Raw genomic sequence first — 17468 nt, 5'->3', positions numbered from 1 at the left:
TTGTTCAAGTTTGGTGAAGATCGGATGAGAAATGTTCGACTTAGAGAGTGGACAAGAGTAAACAGACGGATTTTTTCGGTAATTCAAGGGCCGTAACTCTAAACTGCCTGGACCGATTTGGCTAGTTATCGAACTTGGCCGAGGTCTCATGGTCAAACACATTTTGTTCAAGTTTGGTGAAGATCGGATGTGAAATGTTTGACTAAGAGTGCTGACATGAGTAAAAAGGCCAATTTTTCGATAATTCAAGGGCCGTAACTCCAAAATACCTGGACCGATTTGGCTAGTTATCAAACATGGTCGAGGTCTCATGGTCAAACACATTTTGTTCAAGTTTGGTGAAGATCGGATGAGAAATGTTTGACTTAGAGTGCTGACATGAGTAAAAAGGCAAATTTTTCGATAATTCAAGGGCCGTAACTCCAAAATGCCTGGACCAATTTGGCTAGTTATCGAACTTGGCCGAGGTCTCATGGTCAAACACATTTTATTTAAGTTTGGTGAAGATTGGATGAGAAATATTCGAATTAGAGTGCGGACAAGAGTAAAAAGACCGATTTTTGGTAATTCAAGGGCCATAACTCTAAGACGCCTTGACCGATTTGGCTAGTTATCGAACTTGGCCGAGGTCTTATGGTCAAACACATTTTGTTTAAGTTTGGTGAAAATCGGATAAGAAATGTTCGACTTAAGAGTGCGGACAAGCTTTGTGACAGACACACAGACACAGACACACACAGACTGGAGTAAATCAATATGTCTCCCACACCACTGTGTGGTGGGAGACATAATAAGGCCTCTACGGTGTTAACAAGCTTTTCTTTTGATTTGAGTGGTGACCTAGTTTTTGATCCCATATGACCCAGTTTCAAACTTGGCCTAGGAATCATCAAGATAAACATTCTTACCAAGTCAATACAAGTTGTGTGCATGTTTGATTAAAATCGATTGCATTTAATCTATAATACTGACTATTGCAAAGTGTGGTCTCTATCGTGTTCACAAGAAATTGAGGATGGAAGACAAACAGACAACCTCATCTTGACTACATGACAGGTGAGCTAATAAAAGAGTTAATAAACTAGATGCCCAAGGGCAACATGTCGAGCCCACCAGCTGTCAAAAGGACTGGGAGTTGCACACGAAACTCTGTCTCACTGAGACAAAAATTTGTGCCAAATAAAACTAGAGTTGTCACAGGAGTGACGGATTATACCCCCAAAATATGGCCTTGCCACAGAACTAAGCCAATGTCAAAGCTGAACTTGCTTGACCTTTGACCTCAAAATCAAAGGAGGTCATCTGCTGGTCATGATCAACCTCCCTATGAAGTTTCATGATCCTCAGCCCAAGCATTCTCAAGTTATTGTCCGAAAAAGGTTTAAATGTTCCGGGTCACTCTGACCTTTGACCTTTGGAACTCAAAATCAAAACAGGTCATCTGCTGGTCTTGACCAACCTCCCTATTAAGTTTCGTGATCCTGGGCCCAAGCATTCTGAAGTTATTGTCCGAAAACTGTTTAAATGTTCCGGGTCACTGTGACCTTGACCTGTGACCTACTGATCTCAAAATCATTAGGGGTCATCTACTGGTCATAACCAACCTCCCTATCAATTTTCATGATCCTAGGCTCAAGCCTTCTCGAGTTATCATCCGGAAACCGTTTAACTGTTTCGTGTTATTGTGACCTTGACCTTTGACCTACTAGCCTCAAAGTCGAACTTGACTGCATTTTATCAAGTTACACCTGTGTACAATAATTTATGATCCTAGACCCAAGCGTTCTCAAGTTATCATTTGGAAACCATTTAACTGTTCCGAGTCACTGTGACCTTGACCTTTGACTTACTAACCTCAAAGTAGAACTTGACCTGTATTTTATGATGTTACACCTGTGTACCAAAATTAATGATCCTAGGCCCAAGCATTCTCAAGTTATCATCCGGAAACCATTTAAGTGTTCCGAGTCACTGTGACCTTGACCTTTGACCTACAGATCCCAAAGTCGAACCTGACCTGTATTTTATGATGTTACATCTGTGTACCAAAATTTATGATCCTAGGCCCAAGCGTTCTCAAGTTATCATCCGGAAACCGTTTTACTTTTCAGGGTCACTGTGACCTTGGCCTTTGACCTACTGACCCCAAATTCGAACTTGACCTGTATTTTCTGATGTTACACCTGTGTACCAAAAATTATTTAAATCGGTCAAGTCTTTATGAGTAATCATCCGGAAACCATGAAAACCAATGGACCGACCGACAGACCAACCGCCAAGCTCACTCCTATATACACCCCACAAACTTCGTTTTGTGGGGGTATAACAATTGTGCCAGGTTATTCTATAATCCCACATTCAATGACGAAGTTATTGTCCAGACATGATCAATCATAGCCATATTTGACCTTTAAACTCCAAGTGTGACCTTAACCTTTAAGATATCGACAAGGGTTTTGTGCAGGACACGCCATCTCATGGTGGTGAACAACTGTGAAAAGTTATTTTAAAATCCCACAATCAATGACAAAGTTATTGTCCGGACAAGGTCAATTATAGCCATATTTGACCTTTAAACTCCAAGTGTGACCTTGACCTTTAAGATATTGACGCCGGTGTTGCACGTGACACACCATCTCATGATGGTAAACAACTGTGCCAGGTTATTTATAATCCCACGTTCAATGACGAAGTTATTGTCCGGACAAGGTCAATTATAGCCATATTTGACCTTTAAACTCCAAGTGTGACCTTGACCTTTAAGATATTGACACGGGTTTTGCGCGCGACACGCAGTCTCATGTTGGTGAACAATTGTGCCAAGTTATTTTAAAATCTCACAATCAATGACAAAACTTAAGGTCTGGACAAAGAAATCCGGATGGACGCACTGACTGACGCACGCACACACATACACGAAACAGCCATTTGGACAACTATGTCTTCACTCCCTTATGGGCTCAACAAAAATTGTATGGTATTCAGCATAAATCCAATTAACACTAGTACTGTGTCCATATGACACAGATGCCCCCACAAAAAGTTACTGTGCAATTTCATTTCAAGGTTCACCTATGAAACTTTAAACCCATTCCTTCAAACAAGAGGGCCATGATGGCCCTATATCGCTCACCTGTTAAACATGGCCTCAGAATCATCAAGATAAACATTCTGACCAAGTTTCATGGAGATAGGATCTACAAAGGACAGGAACAACAAAGGGAAGAAATTTAACCAAAAAGAAAAAAAAAATTCTTACAAGGTACAGATATGTCAAAATACACCTAATCAAAGGCCTGAAGGGCCTGAGTCGGCTAATGATTGATGTACTGACAGTATAGCCTACCAGTTTCAGTTTGTTTTTTAGTTTTTTTCCCCAGCTAAAGACAGATTTTGTTACAATAAATGAAATGAACATTCGGTCGATGCCTAGTAAAACTTTGATTGGCATTATACAAGTATTTAAACCCAATATATTTCTCTTAAATTGAAGAGTGGTTCGCAGAAATAAAAATGTTGAAAGTACAAACTACAATTTGACAGCTGACACTAAGATACTGCCCATGACTTTATATATTTTCCAGTAAACATTTGCCTCCGGCATTGCCAAAAGAGGCAATTATCGGCTGGTATATATTCGCACATGATAAAATTTGAATATGACAATTTATAATATTAAAATTTTACAGCGCGGAAAAATGCCACATACAATTTGTAACGGATGGACGAAAGAACTGATATTTTACAGATATTATAATGGGCCTGGCGATAGCCTTGTCATATGTTAGTATTGTTCAATCATATTATAAGTGATGTCAATTTAAAGTATACTTACTTTTGCGTTTAGAGATACATGTATGTAAATGTTGCTGAGTGTCAATATATAGTGTGACCGATATTAATAAATGCAATTCTTTTTTAGTTAAAACTATCATTTATTCTATACCAGACTTGTTAACCCCTTAAAAATCATGTCTGTTATCCCGAAGTCCATCCACTTTCAATTATCCATTTTGATTCATGTAGACAGACAGGCCCAGACTGGGCAGAAAAAATGTTTGAGCCATTTTTACGTGGTCGGTAGCAGGGTGGGTTGGGGAGGGGAGTTTCTTTCCGCTTTAAATTGCAGTCAGAATTTGAAATGGGCATTGCGGCAGGTGGTAAAAGGGCAAATGTATCAAACTGTAAAGTGGCAATATGGGGGAAGGATGTGGGAGGATACCCCCTCCTGCAAGAAGGGTTTGGGGTATCACCACAAGAAATTTTTGAATATGTAGACCCTTGATACAGCCTTTGGTGCGATTTTATTCGGGTCATTTAAAATGAAGCTGTCATAATTAAATTTCATCAATGTGGTAAACTCTTTGATAAGAGACATTCAAATGCTTTCAGAGGTACCCACTCAATAAAATACTAGCAGTATGTTCTGGAACTATATTTTGTCTTTCGCTGGATGTTACGCAAGCTTTGTAAGTCTGCGCAATTCATAAAATGCACAGCGCAATAAATTTGTTATTTACGCAATGATTTTAAAGATTATTTTTTGAAACGGACAGGGTAACAAATGGATAATTTGGCTAATAAGTTAATATGCAGTTTTTATTTGAATTTGTGAACATCATATTTGCTATTTTGTGACAAAAGGGCATAAATCACCATAATCATATGCGCAAATGTATTACCAAATCCCGCAGAATCGCTATGCGTGTTTATGCTTAATGAGTTACCGCGGAAGAAAATACGTGGCTTTATTCGAGTATTGCACAATTACAAGTCATAAATATGACAGATTACATCGTATATTGGTCATAGCAAATAGGATTGATATAAATGAACTTCATTCGATCAATGAACTCTTTGAAATTAGAGACAATCTAATGGAACTACATCACTTCGCTGTGTTGTGAGGCCATTTAAGAATGAGAAATCGTGCGATAGCAAGGACTCGTCAAACGCTTGACAGCGTTTAGCCGACTCAAAAATTGGAGGTACCATCCATGTTGTACCACAGAAAAGTGGTCTCGGTTTTTCCTTACGGCCAATAATAAAAAAGTTACTAAAAATAAGCTATTTATAGTAATGAAAAAGGGAAGTAATTAAAAAAAAAATTAGGATCTGCCAAATAAAAACAAGAGCACTGCAATGCAATGCAAATGCAGAGCAATATACACACAAAACAAAGTCATATGACCTTTGACCCCTAAGTGTGACCTTGACCTTGAAGTCAGGCATCCAAATCATGCGCTCTGCACGTCATTTCGATGAGGTGAACATTAAATTTTGTGTCAGGTTTCTTTGAAATCCTTCAAGGGGTTCAAGAGTTACAGAGCGGAAGGGAAATTGCTAACCAACAGACAGACAGACAGACACCAAGGCGATAACATAATACGTCCCTTCGGGCGTATAAAAAAGAATCAAGATCTTATGGTGATACAAGTTGTGTGCAAGTTAGGTTAAAATCAAATCATAAATGAAGCTGCTATTGTGCAGACAAGGTCAAAATAGCTATTTTTGGCCCTTTCAGGGGCCATGACTCTGGAACCTATTATGGGATCTGGCCAGTTCAAGAAACGAACCAAGATCTTATGGTGATACAAGTTTTGTGCAAGTTTGATTAAATTTAAATCATAAATGAAGCTGCTATTGTGCAGACAATGTCAAAATAGCTAATTCTGGCCCTATCAGGGGCCATAACTCTGGAACCCATAATGGAATCTGGCCAGTTCAAAAAAGGACCAAGATCTTGTGGTGATACAAGTTGTGTGCAAGTTTGGTTAAAATCAAATCATAAATGAAGCTGCTATTGTGCAGACAAGGTCAAAATAGCTAATTTTGGCCCTTTCAGGGGCCATAACTCTGGAACCCATTATGGGATCTGGCCTGTTCAAAAAAGCAACCGAGATCTTATGGTGACACAAGTTTTGTGCAAGTTTGATTAAAATCAAATCATAAATGAAGCTGCTATTGTGCAGACAAGGTCAAAATAGCTAATTCTGGCCCTTTCAGGGGCCATAACTCTGGAACCCATTATGGGATCTGGCCTGTTCAAAAAAGCAACCGAGATCTTATGGTGACACAAGTTTTGTGCAAGTTTGATTAAAATCAAATCATAAATGAAGCTGCTATTGTGCAGACAAGGTCAAAATAGCTAATTCTAGCGCTATCAGGGGCCATAACTCTGGAACCCATAAAGGAATCTGGCCAGTTCAAGAAAGGAACCAAGATCTTGTGGTGATACAAGTTGTGTGCAAGTTTGGTAAAAATCAAATCATACATGAAGCTGCTATTTTGCAGACAAGGTCAAAATAGCTAATTTTGGCCCTTTTCAGGGGCCACAACTCTGGAACCCATAATGGGATCTGGCCAGTTCAAGAAAGGAACCAAGATCTTATGGTGATACAAGTTGTGGGCAAGTTTGGTTAAAACAAGTGAATGAAGTATTGCCATGCAATACAAAGTCCCCTACTGGAAGGCACCTAATTTTCTCTACTGCAGTATAACATAATGAACTGATATCTGTCTATGATGTATAAACAATATTGTACTATATATACAATATAATATAACAAGAACTTGGATAAAAATTTGCAGATATAAAAACGTACAGTTGTTTTCATTTAGATTTTTTTTGGCCGATTATACAAAAAGTTATCATAAAAGTTATTTATAGTAACAACAAAGTGAAATTAATCCTAAAAAAAAAAAAAAAAAAAAAAAATCTATAAAATGTAAGTCCACAAGAAAATCTTTACCAGGTAGAGATAGATCAAAATACACCTAAATATTGGATGTAACATGCATGTTGTACCACAGAAAAGTGGTCTCGATTTTTCCCTAAGGCCAGTAATAAAAAAGTTACAATGTAATCTATTTATAGTAACAACAAAGGGACGTAATTCTAAAAAAGTGTGCCTCATGGTGGTGAACATCTGTGCCAAGTTACATCAAAATCTCTCAATGCATGAAGAAGAAATGCTCCGGACAAAGTCATTCTTGAATCTGACCTTTGACCTCTATGTATGACCTTGACCTTAGACCTAGTGACCTGATTCTGGTGCAAGACAATTCGTCTCATGGTGGTGAACATTTGTGCCAAGTTACATTAAAATCCCTCCACGCATAAAGAAGAAATGCTCCAGACAAAGTCATTATTGAATTAGACCTTTGACCTCTAAGTATGACTTTGACCTTTGAGCAAGGGCTCCGGAATTTGCGCATGACACATTGTCTCATCATGGAGAACATCTGTGCCAAGTAATACTGAAATCCCTTAATGAATGACAGAGTTATGGACTGGACCGGACCCTGTTCATGCCATGTTAACATTTGACTACTAAGTGTGACCTTGACCTTTGAGCTAGGGGTCTGAAAGTTGGCATGACAATCGTCTTATTATGAGTTGCAATTTTGCCAATTGATATTAAAATCCCTTCATGGACGAGAGAGTTATGGACCAGACAAGAAAAAAACCCTGTTGACCTTTGACCTCAAATTGTGACCTTGACCTTTGAGTTAGGGGTGCGGGTTTTGCGCATGACACGTCGTCACATCATGGGGAACATTTGTGTCAAGTAATATTAAAATCCCTTCATGGATGAAAGAATTATGGACTGGACACGAAACAGACCCTGTTCATGCCATGTTAACATCTGACTACTAAGTGTGACCTTGACCTTTGAGCTAGGGGTCTGAAAGTTGTGCCTGACACATCGTCTTATTATGAGGTACAATTCTGCCAAGCGATATTAAAATCCCTTCATGGATGGGAGAGTTATGGACCGGACAGGAAAAAAGCCCTGTTGACCTTTGACCTCCAATTGTGACCTTGACCTTTAAGCTAGGGGTCCGGGTTTTGCACATGACACGTCGTCTCATCATGGGGAACATTTGTGCCAAGTAATAATAAAATCCCTTCACGGATAAAAGAGTTATGGACCGGACACGAAATTGCGGACAGACGGAATGACGGAATGACGGAATGACGGAAAAGCGCATTCCTATAGTCCCCGAAATTGGTTTTCAACCAGTAGGGGACTAATAAAATTATAAATGAAACCACTATCGTGCAGACAAGAAATTGTTGACGGACGGACGCACGCACGCACAGAAGACGGATGATCACAAAAGCTCACCTTGTCACTATGTGACAGGTGAGCTAAAAAAGAGCTGGACACACAAAGTTTCTTCACTAAACCGTATATAGTGAAATTAACAAAGGGCTATAAAACTGGTCACAATGCTCACAGCCCATCCTTTATGGTCATATTCAGATAATGTTGTGTATATGAGCAACTTTGAATCCATTCCTTCAACAAGAGCTGTCAGTAAGACAGCCAATGCTCGACTATTCAAATTGTTATCCCAGAAACAGGAATATTACCCAAATGTTAAAATATCTATATAATTTCAATCTGGTATTTGCATTAGTTTTGGAGATAGTAACTCACATGCAAAATTTTAACCATAAGTTGTCAAGTTCAAATGGAACATAATTTTTCAAAATATATGTCAGAGTTATGGGACTTGATGATATCACATAGTTTTATAAACCTAAGACACATGTAAAGTTTCAATTCAGTATTAGCATAAGTTTTTGAGATAATAACTTGCAAGCAAAAAACTTTAACCAGAAGTTGTCAGGTTCAAATGGGGCATAATTTTGGTCAAAATAAATGTAAGATGATAACACCTAGTTTTATAACCCCAAAGACATGTGAAGTTTAAATTCAATATCTGCATTAGTTTTTGAGATACCCAGTAGTAACTTGCATGCAAAACTTTAACCAGAATTTTCTATGTCCAAAAGGGGGCATAATTTGACCTAAATACATATCAGAGTTATTGGACTTGACAAAGGGAGGTTGATACACAAGGAAGCTAAAAGTAAAAAGAAAATCTTGTGGGGTAGGGGTGAGGAATATTGCGAGTGACAGACTTAGGCCATAATAAATTAATTCCTAGATTATCATCCAAATTTTGGTTAAAAAGGGGGCATGGGGGGTGGGGGTGGAGAATTTTATTTTTTATTTTTAAAACAACTTCCCGGACCGGAGATTTTTACTCTTGAAATTAGTAAAAGTGTACATACAGACTCCTAGGATTTCAGCTGAATGGTCCTTTTCATCATCATGAGATTTATTTCAGTTAAAACTCACAAAATGAAGCCTTATATATTCAAAATGACAGCTATATATACATAAATCGAACCCCAAAGTACAAGTCAAGACAAATGGCAAAAACAGAATAAAGTAAAAACAAACTTGTTGACTCTCATATTACATTTATCAACAATTCAACATTCTATTTAGGAGCTGGATCGACCTGCGTCTTTGATGAACCCACTTAGTTTCCTTGAAAATAAAACTAGTAAAATTATTTTAAAATCTTGATATCTAAAATTGTCTGTCCGGATACTGTTACGCTTTTGTAAACATTGCCCATATCTCCAATTTAAAGGATGTGTTTGACAAACTATGATTATGCAAAGACAGTTTAACAGCATTTAACAGTACCTGATATTAATATTTACCTTGACATCTTCTCTTACTAAAATTGTTTAAGAGAAATATTTTTCAAAATCGGCACCACGGATCTCGACCTTAAAAAACTTGTAGAAAAAGGTAGGACTAATATATTTTCTGATCTAAATTTGATTGTAATTGATTTTTATTGATAGAAAAATTAAATACCTGTTTCAGTTGTGACACATTAATCAACACCTGACTTGGTTATATCATGCAATAAACAACAATCAACAGGGGTAAATAGGTGTGAAAATATCCGAAAACTGTTGTTCACAGATTCGTTTTTAGCGAGGATTATTTGTAAAGGATTGAATCTTTTTTTTTTCCGTTGTTTGATTTTTTTTAATCGGGAGATTTGGACTTCTTATTGGGTTGATCGGGTTTTACATCCAGAATCAGGAGAAACCTGACAGGATCGGGAGAGGTAGGACGACTAAAAATATTGTTATATTTGTTTTTTTTTTCTTTTTTAATTAAATATTTTGAATAGATAGAAAACAACTGTTTCAATATTTCGGAATGGTATCGTTCATAATGACAGGAGCTTCTCAATTCAAACCGATATTGACAAAAGGTGTGATAGTCTTTTTCTTATGATCAAATAACCTGTAATTATCGTCAATTAGCTTGTCACCTTGTGTCAATTTTGTTGTTCACAGTTTGATCTCGGTTAAAATAATCTCCATTTTTTTATAAGTATCCTAATATTTGTGATTTTTAATATTACTTTCATCAAAATACTTTTAAATTTATATGAAATTAATTTTGTTCGAAAGAAAAATAAAGTTTAAACTACTCAATCTTTTACGGGAATGTAACGGCAATCTTAGATTTTAGTGTAGACAGTAGGCGCAGAGAGTAATTTCCCTTTATCAAAATGGCGAATTTGTTTTGGTTTGAAGTTGGAAAGTCGTCTGTACCTGTGTGTCGGGGCTGTTCCCAGGGGTAAAAAAAAACCGCATTATCTATGGTATTTTGAGAGAGAGAAATAAACAAGAGGGCCATGAAGGCCCTGTATCGCTCACCTGACCTAAAGATCATCAAGATTAACAATCTGACTAAGTTTCATTAAGATACAGTCATAAATGTGGCCCCTAGAGTGTTAACAAGCTTTTTCCTTTGATTTGACCTAGTGACCTAGTTTTTCACCTGATCCAGATTTAAATCTGACCTAAAGATCATCAAAATTAACATTCTGACCAAGTTTCATTAAGATATGGTCTTAATGTGGCCTCAGGAGTGTTAACTACCTTTTCCTTTGATTTGACCCGGTGACCTAGTTTTGACCCCACATGACCCAGATTCAAACTTGACCTAAAGATCATCAAGATCAACATTCTGACTAAGTTTCATGAAGATACAGTCATAAATGTGGCCTCTAGTGTTAAAAAGCTTTTCCTTTGATTTGACCTAGTGACCTAGTTTTTCACCCCACCTGACCCAGATTTGAATTTGATTTAAAAGCCATCAAGATTAACATTCTGACCAAGTTTCATTATAATGATATGGTCATAAATGTGGCCTCAGGAGTGTTAACTAGCTTTTCTTTTGATTTGACCTGGTGACCTAGTTTTTGACCCCGCATGACCCAGACTTGAACTTGACCTAAAGATCATCAAGATTAACAAAGTGACTAAGTTTCATAAAGATACAGTCATAAATGTGACCTCTAGGGTGTTAACAAGCTTTTCCTTTGATCTGACCTAGTTTTTCACCCCACTTGACCCAGATTTGAACTTTACCTATAGATCATCAAGATTAACATTCTGACCAAGTTTCATTATGATATGGTTATAAATGTGGCCTCTGGAGTGTTAACTAGCTTTTCCTGACTTGACCTGGTGACCTAGTTTTTGATCCTACATGACCCAGATTCAAACTGGACCTAAAGATCATCAAGATTAATATTCTCACGAGGTTTCATGAAGATACAGTCATAAATGTGGCCTGTACAGCGTTAACAAGCTTTTTCTTTGATTTGACCTGGTGACCTAGTCTTTGACCCCAGATGACCCAATAGCAAATTCGTCCAAGATTTTATTAAAGGTAACATTCTGACCAACTTTCATGAAGTTTGGGCCAAATTTGTGACCTCTAGAGTGTTAACAAGCTTTTCCTTTGATCTGACCTGGTGACCTAGTTTTTGACCCCAGATGACCCAATATCGAACTCATCCAAGATTTTATTAAGGGTAACATTCTGATCAAGTTTCATTAAGATTGGGCCAAAATTGTGACCTCTAGAGTGTTAACAAATTTTTTCTTTGATTTGACCTAGTGACCTAGTTTTTGATCCCAGATGACCCAATATCGAACTCGTCCAAGATTTTATTGAGAGTAACATTCTGACCAAGTTTCATTAAGACTGGGCCAGAATTGTGACCTCTAGAGTGTTAACAGTCAAATTGTTGAGGACGCCAACGACGACGGATGGATGACAACGAATGACGGACACAGGGTGATCACAAAAGCTCACCTTTGAGCACTTCATGCTCAGGTGCGCTAAAAAGGTCGGGGCAGCATAAAAAAGAGGGGGCGGGCAGGGATGATAATCTAGGAATTAATTTATTATGGCCTAACTGAAAGAATTTGGTACAGGGTCATCAAAGATCAAAGATTACCAGGTATCTGTAAGAAATTATTTTGCTTTTGGGCCAACAGTTATAATCAGGAGAATTTTTTTTCCCATGTAGCCATACAAAGAAAACTAGCTCTGTGTTTTTTTAAGGAAACAAAACTATTTGAAGGAATCTGGTAAAGGGCCATCCAAGGAACACTGCTGTCAAACCTTTTAAAATTGGACCTTAGGTTTCAAAGTTTTCTGTGTACTAGCCATATAGAGAATACTAGCCCTGCCCACTAGAGGCTATGCTTATAAATGAAACAGAATGATCTGAAGTAATTTGGTAGAGAGATACCTAACAAACATTGATGTGAAGTTAGTTTGAAATTGACCAACAGTCTGAGAGGAAGAGACTTTCCAATATAGCAATTTAGAAAAAAATAGTCCCATCTCCTGACAGACATGTTTTTTAAAAAACCAGAATTATTTAAAAGATACTGGTAAAAGGCTGCCTAAGGAACACTGCTGTGAAATTTTGATATTGTGCCAGAGGGATCTGGTGTTGGAAGTGTGTGTTTGGGTTTACAGTCTTTTTCAATAATTTTTCACTCATATAAAGGACATGTCTACATGTAACAGTGACCACAATGCCCACCATTTATAGTGGTGCCTCTCGGGAATATCATGCCATCAGGGTTTTTTTTCGGCCAGTTTTATAGCCGTTTTTTGGCTATTTTCCAAATGCCAAAACGTATGTATGTTTCCCAAAATGAGTGCAAAATTTCCGAATCTACATTCTGAAAAAAATTTCATCAAAACTGCACAAACATTGACCAAATTATGGATAATCTTGTAATGGAAGTATGTGAAAGAGGTTCTACAATATAAACAAGTGTATGAGAGAGGGCTTAAACACATCCTTACTCTCCTATGGGACTAAATACTTCCCAATTTGGTACATTTACACGTCAAAATTCCCAAGTCAGCAAGAAAAAACCCTGGCCACAGACATGTGACATGACACCCCATCAAGACACATTATACTGACACTTGGATCCCCAGTCCCAGAATTATCCTGTCAATGCTGAGGGCCGATAGGATTCTACACTTTAATACCACTTATGATGCTGCCACGAAGCACCCACACTCAAAGCGGGTGTTATACTACTAGGCTATGTGATAAATTGAATTACAGCTATCACTAAAGACACTTTAAGACTGGTTTCAGAAGGCTGCAGTGATAACTAGAGCTGTCACAGACAAGACAATAACCCAACAATAAGGCCTTGCCACATAAGTAAGCCAATGTCAAAGTCAAACTTGTCCTATATTTGATGATGTTACACCTGTGTATCAAAAATGATTTAAATCTGTCAACCCTTTCATGAGTCTGGAACCCATGAGTTTGGCAAATTTTAAGTTGGAAAGGGGCCATAATTACTTCAAACAAGAGCACTGCCTTGTGGGTGCAGACATTCATCTGATTTTTTTGTCTCTGTATAACAGAAATATTGTCCTACCTGTGTGTTTTTATGATATTTTAAGTCTAAAAGGGGCCATAATTCTTGCAAAAAGCAGGATGGAGTTATGTTTCTTACTGTACAGGGTCAGCTTATGATGGTGAACAAGTGTTGCAAGTTTTAAAGCAATAGCTTTGATAGTTTAGGAGGAAAGCTGACCTAAACACAAAACTTGACCAAGAAATCTGATTTTCTAAGTGAACAAGAGCTGTCCATAAGACAGCGCACTCCACTATTCGGCGACTTGATAGTAAAATGAATTTATGTCTCAATATGAGACCTCTACTTTGAAAGGAAGATACACCAAGATATAACAGGACCCTACTACTCAGAGGCGTTAAAGGTCAAGTATGGATACTGATGATGATGGTAAAGATATACTTTGAGCTTCAAGTCATTATCTTATATAGTACCAAAGTTATGTCAAGAAAACAAGTTTTGTCAAAAAAGTTAAGTAAGAACGGAGCATAATTTGGTCAAAAATACAAATCAGTTATGGGCATTGTTACCACACATGCAGATGATGATGATAAAGATACATTTTAAGTTTCAAGTCCATATCTTATATTGTACTAAAGTTATATTGAGAAAGCAAAGATTTAAGTATGAAAGGGGCATAATACTGTCAAAAATACAATCAGAGTTAGGGGAATTGTAACCACACATGCACATGATGATTATAAAGAAATGTTTTTTATTTCAAGTCATTATCTTTTAAAGTACCGAAGATATGTCTATAAACGAAGTTTTTGAAAAATTAATATGAAAACTAGAAAATGCTTTTGTAAAAAAGTGCATGTCTCCCCCAATGCAAAGTCCTATAGGCAAGAAGTCAATAGGGGTCAGGAGCGAAAGTCAAAGAGACACTGATGGTTGGCTGCAATAGGGATTATCTACTTGGCATGTCCAGTCATCCCGCTAAATTTCAACACTCTTGGCCTAGTGGTTCTCAAGTCACTGTTCAGGCTCCTGTGACCTTGACCTTTGATCAGGTGACCACAAAATAAATAGGGGTCATCTACTCTGCATGTCCAATCATCCTATTAAGTTTCAACATTGTAGGTCAAGTGGTTCTCAACTTATTTCCAAAAAAGGATTTTACATGAACAGGCCACTGTGACCTTGACCTTTAAAAGACTGACCCCAAAATCAATAGGGGTCATCTACTCTGCATGTTCAATCATCCTATGAAGTTTCAACATTCTGGGTCAAGTGGTTCTCAAGTTATTGATCGGAACTGGTTATCAATGTTCAGGCCCCTGTGACCTTGACCTTTAAGGGAGTGACCCCAAAAACAATAGGGGTCATTTACTCTGCATGAACAATCATCCTATGAAGTTTCAACATTCTGGGTCGAGAGGTTTTCAAGTTATTGATTGGAAATGGTTTTCCATGTTCAGGCCCCTGTGGCCTTGACCTTTAACAGAGTGACCCTAAAATCGTTAGGGGTCATCTACTCTGCATGACCAATCATCCTATGAAGTTTCATCATTCTGGGTCAAGTGGTTCTCAAGTTACTGACCGGAAATGGTTTTCAATGTTCAGGCCCCTGTGACCTTGACCTTTCACAGAGTGACCCCAAAATCGTTAGGGGTCATCTACTCTGCATGTACAATCATCCTATGAAGTTTCAACACTCTGGGTCAAGTGGTTCTCTAGCTATTGATCGGAAATGGTTTTCCATGTTCAGGCCCCTGTGACCTTGACCTTTAATGGAGTGACCCCAAAATCGATAGGGGTCATCTACTTTGCATGTACAATCATCCTATGAAGTTTCAACACTCTGGGTCAAGTGGTTCTCTAGTTACTGATCGGAAATGGTTTTCAATGTTCAGGCCCCTGTGACCTTGACCTTTGATGGAGTGACCCCAAAATCAATAGGGGTCATCCACTCTTTATGACCAATCATCCTATGAAGTTTCAACATTCTGGGTCAAGTGGTTCTCTAGCTATTGATCGGAAATGGTTTTCAATGTTCAGGCCCCTGTGACCTTGACCTTTCACGGAGTGACCCCAAAATCAATAGGGGTCATCTACTCTTCATGACAAATCATCCTATGAAGTTTCAACACTCTGGGTCAAGTGGTTCTCTAGCTATTGATCGGAAATGGTTTTCAATGTTCAGGCCCCTGTGACCTTGACCTTTCACGGAGTGACCCCAAAATCAATAGGGGTCATCTACTCTTCATGACAAATCATCCTATGAAGTTTCAACACTCTGGGTCAAGTGGTTCTCTAGTTACTGATCGGAAATGGTTTTCAATTTTCAGGCCCCCGTGACCTTGACCTTTGACGGAGTGACCCCAAAATCAATAGGGGTCATCTACTCTTCATGGCCAATCATCCTATGAAGTTTCAACATTCTGGGTCAAGTGGTTCTCTAGTTATTGATCGTAAATGGTTTTCAATGTTCAGGCCCCTGTGACCTTGACCTTTGACGGAGTGACCCCAAAAACAATAGGGGTTGTCTACTCCAGCAGCCCTACAACCCTATGAAGTTTGAAGGTTCTAGGTCAAATGGTTCTCTGGACAGACGGACGGACGGAAGGACGGACAGGGCAAAAACAATATGTCTCCTGGGGGAGACATAATAATAATTCCAAGTATAACACCTTGGTGACCTTGACCTTCAATATAATAGACCCAGCCCCTGCAAATACTTGTTTGTATGCTGGACAATGTTTATGTGAAGTTACAGTAAGATATAAGCAATAGTAACAAAGATATGACGGAAAAACAAAGGTTGCCGAAAAACTTTAACCAAGAAATGTCACACCGATGCCGGGGCGAGAAGAATAGCCCCCCTATTCTCCGAATAGTGGAGCTAAAAAGTGGCCATAATTCTTGCAAAAAGCAATGTAGAGTTACGATTTTTGCTGTGCATAGTCAACTTTTAATGGTGAATAATAGCATCCAGTTTTTAAGCAATTGCTTTGACCATTAAGGAGAAAAGTTGACCTAAAAGCAAAAGAAGCCATAATTCTTGCAAAAAGCAGGACAGAGATGGTTAACAAGTGTTGCAAGTTATTTTTTAAAGCAATAGCTTTAATAGTTTAGGAGAAAAGCTGGCTTAAACATAAAACTTAACCAGGCAACGCCAATACCGACGCTGATCAAGTGATGACAAAAACTATCATTTTTAAAAAAAAAATCAGATGAGCTAAAAATGGTGGTTTGTAGGCAAAGGCCTAAGTGTTCTAAAGTTATCTTCTGGAAATGGTTTAACTGTTCTGGGTCACTGTGACCTTGACCTTTGACCTACTGATCTCAAAATCAATAGGGTTGACCTGCTGGTCATGACCAACCTCCCTATCAACCTTCATGATCCTTTGTCCAAGAGTTCTCAAGTTATCATCCAGTTCTAAACCATTTAACTGTCCTTGTTACTTTGACATTTGACCTACTGACCTCAAAGTAAAACTTGACCTGTATTTTATGATGTTACACCTGTGAACCCAAATTCATGATCCTAGGCCCAAGCATCCGGAAACCGTTCAACTGTTCCAGGTCATTGTTACCTTGACTTTTGACCTCAGTTGAACTTGACCGACCGACTGACAAGCTTTCGTTTGTGAGGGTATAATAAACAAGAAATGTCTTTAACTAGAATGTGTCTGTAGGACACAGGGTGTGCCCCCACTGGTACATTTGTCACAAATAAGGTGAAATAATTCAAATGTTTGCAGTCTTAATGGGGTATAGCCTCAAAAAAAAAAATATGAGAAGGATTCATTATTCTATACCATATACTTTTTGAGCTATGAGCATCAGAAACAAAAAATCCACTATTTTGGCTATTTCATGGGCCATAACTTCGTAATAAATGCTAAAATTCTCAAGAAGAATGCCAAGTGTGCAAGGT

General features: G+C 38.1%; 1 protein-coding gene across 2 annotated transcripts in view; it reads right to left on the bottom strand.

Moving 5' to 3' along the window:
- Positions 1-17468, bottom strand: part of LOC123524437 (zinc finger Ran-binding domain-containing protein 2-like) — a 95743-nt gene that overhangs the window by 53952 nt on the left and 24323 nt on the right. The window lies entirely within an intron of this gene.

Source organism: Mercenaria mercenaria, chromosome 3, assembly GCF_021730395.1.
Source record: "Mercenaria mercenaria strain notata chromosome 3, MADL_Memer_1, whole genome shotgun sequence".
NCBI classification, from domain to species: domain Eukaryota; kingdom Metazoa; phylum Mollusca; class Bivalvia; order Venerida; family Veneridae; genus Mercenaria; species Mercenaria mercenaria.
The sequence above is the reverse complement of the archived record's forward strand: the minus strand, read 5'-3'. Positions and strand labels throughout refer to the sequence as shown.